Genomic DNA, 3,036 nt, shown 5'->3' on the forward strand with positions numbered 1-3,036 from the left:
ATATTAATTTTTGGGAAGGACATTTTTTGCAGAAACTTAATAGAGAACAGAAACAGTGATTTTTGTTAAGGATATTCGTTGCAACCCTGTACTTGACAATGTTTTTTACACAGAGGTGTTTTGGGGTTGGGATTTTCTTGACCAGGAACGTCACTTTACACTATCAACCGAACAATACTCGTACTAGAATTCAATACCGAGTAACCGGTACTAAAATGTTCTGTATCCTCTGTACATCCACTGATGTCAAAAATTCGAAATAGGGGATACGCAGTTAGGATACGAGTATATATTGTGACGTGGCATTTCTTTCTGAATGCCCACAACAAAGAGGTGGCCCTAAAAAGGGAAGCAAGTCCGATAAATATGTTGTAATGGTGTGCAGTTTGATCCGTGCCTATGCACCGAAAAACTGCATCCTTCGAGGGTTCGAACGTCACGACTCCTGAGACCGAATTTAATTAAATTTAAAAAATAGGAAAGAAAAGAGACTGGCGAGCGAGCGAGGAGAGCGTTTCACGAGCGATCAGCTGAGCTTGTCAATATTTCGGATTTCGGAAGGCCTGTCCGCGAGAACCGGTTCGAGCGAGTTTTTCTAAGGCTAAGCGCTCCGGCGCCGTCCCGTCTGAGTGAAATTCGGTGATTTAAATTTCCTGGAAAATGCTCAAATTTCCGGCCCCTTTAATTTAAAGTCGGTGCAGTCCTAATTGGATTAAAGGGGTTTTCCCTGACTCACGCGTTTAGATACGGAAAGGAAAGGAAACGATCCTCAGTGAGAACGACTTATTCCATTATCGGTGCGTTCTATTCGTTCATCATAAAATGCACATGGAATATGGAAACATGGGATGTAAAGGTTATTTGGATCGGGCGGTTTGGGGTAGGATTCGAATCGGAATTAACAACCGTCCACGCGTCTCTCCGCGTTCCCCTTCTCCACCTGTCGAGTTCTTACCGACGCGTTTGAATTAAAATCAAACCGTTGGTGGGATTGAAGTACAATGTTGTTAATTAACAACGGGTGTGACAAATTAGCACCTAATTCGGGTGGCTGATCAGCCTTACTTGAAACAATGTACTCAAAATTGGTTTCGCGGACTAAAGTCGATCACGAATCTATGTTTTATCTGGAGTTAATTCCTCCGGGTTTTAGTGTCACTTAAATTATGTTATCCAGCCTCGGATATTGGCTGGGTTAAGGTTTTGAGGATTAGGAATTCTGCTGTTAATCGCAACGTGCGATTTGGAGGATAAAAATGTAGGATTTTTTAGGCAGGATTTTAAGAAAATAGGATGTGGATGTGGCCGCTATGCCAGGCCCACTGGAACACGGACCTGAAAATCGTCAAATCAAACTCATTCGTTCTTATCGAGAGTTTCGTCCGTACTCGAATCGTGAGCGGCAATGCTCGGTCATCGAGTTTGCGATGAAACTCTAAAGAGCGACTTCTCGTTAGAGAACTGTCCGGCTCGGATCGTGGGCGGCAATGCTCGGTCACCGAGGAACGAACAATTTCTTAACGAGGTGATTATGCAGTTCTCCGAATACTTTTACCCAAAATCTGTTTTAAGCGCGATCGCGTATATCCGATTAAGTCTCACAATTTCGGAGCTTATGCTTTCCCGATTTGAACGATCCCGGAGTCCTGATCTAAGAGAGAAAAGTCGTTGATCGATATGCGATCGATATCCCAGACTTAGTGTCTTCTCTCGCGATGCTCCGCGCTCGCGAGCCACGCTTCCCTCGCCCGAGGCCTCCCTACTCTTACTCGCAAATCTTACTGCGCATACTCGAATAGCGCCGAATTAATGGTCCTAACGTACAGTGGCTCATGTTGGCCGCTTGACCCGCTACAATGTATCTACTTTAATCTCGTTGCTGAAATTCGAATTAATTCGGTCGATTTCGATCCAAACTTGGAGAAGCCACAACGGTTACTCGAATCATCGAAACGTCAGTATGGGCCGATAGATTAAATCACGTGTTACACCGATGACACGTGTGTGCTAGGCTGCAGGAAGTGGGGGGAGACCACACATCTCTCTGAGTTGGGAATAGCGTGCGCCATTGCCGCGATCCAGGAGCTGGAGTTCGAGGTGGCCCCTCAGAATACCGACGTTATTCGACTACACGCCAGGCCTCGGCAAAGGGGCCCGCCACAGTTTCGGGTACGAGTAGATAATGCCGACGTCGAGGTTGGACATACTGTGAGGTACCTCGACCTCGACATATTATAGATAGCCACTGGAGCTTCGATGGCCACTTTGGCCGCCTGTCTTCCCGAGTGGAACGAACACCGGCCGCTTCAGGCCGTCTGCTTCCGAATCTTGGAGACCGGATGAGAGATTCCACCGCCTCTACGTAGGCACTGTTCGGGAATGGTTGCTTCGGAAATTACCTGTGTCGTACAGGCCGGGAGGCGATAGCGCACTGCCTTCATTGCGATGCGGATTGGGACACGGCGCCACACACCTTGAAGGAGTGTTCGGCGCGAAATGCGCAGCGTCATGTCCAGGTTCAACACATGGAACATTCTTGGCCTCTCTCTGTGAGAAAGTGATGCTCCAGGAAGCCGCGACTGCGAACGCGCAGATCCCGCCGCAGAAGGAGGAAGGGGCGCGCGGGGGCGGCGGGAGTCCCCCTGCCCTTGCAGTAGCGTCCCCCCTCATTTCTGAGGTAAAGGCGCGGTCGAATGGGGGGTAGATGATCGGGGGATCGAGTGGGGGCGAACGGCCCAGCGATGAGAAGAGGCAACTCCTATCCTCTTGTACCTGGGTTGCTAGGCCGCAGGCGTCCTCGTGTGGGGTGACGGGGATGTCATTGCACGCGGCCTGTAATAGGGCGGCGGGAGAATGTCCCGTTACCGAATATCAACTTCTGTCTGGAGGGAGACTTCTTTCCCCATCGAGGACGGGCCGAAAGTCGTGGCTTGATGGGGGGTAGTGCATCTGGGCCCGGAGCCCCACCGTTAAGAGCAGTTGGTAGCCACAGTGGGGTTTTTAGTGGGTGCGCGTCCGTCATTACTCCCGTTTCCC

This window comes from Orussus abietinus, unplaced genomic scaffold (genome assembly GCF_000612105.2).
Source record: "Orussus abietinus isolate OABI.00-Male unplaced genomic scaffold, Oabi_2.0 scaffold328, whole genome shotgun sequence".
Classification (NCBI taxonomy): Eukaryota; Metazoa; Arthropoda; class Insecta; order Hymenoptera; family Orussidae; genus Orussus; species Orussus abietinus.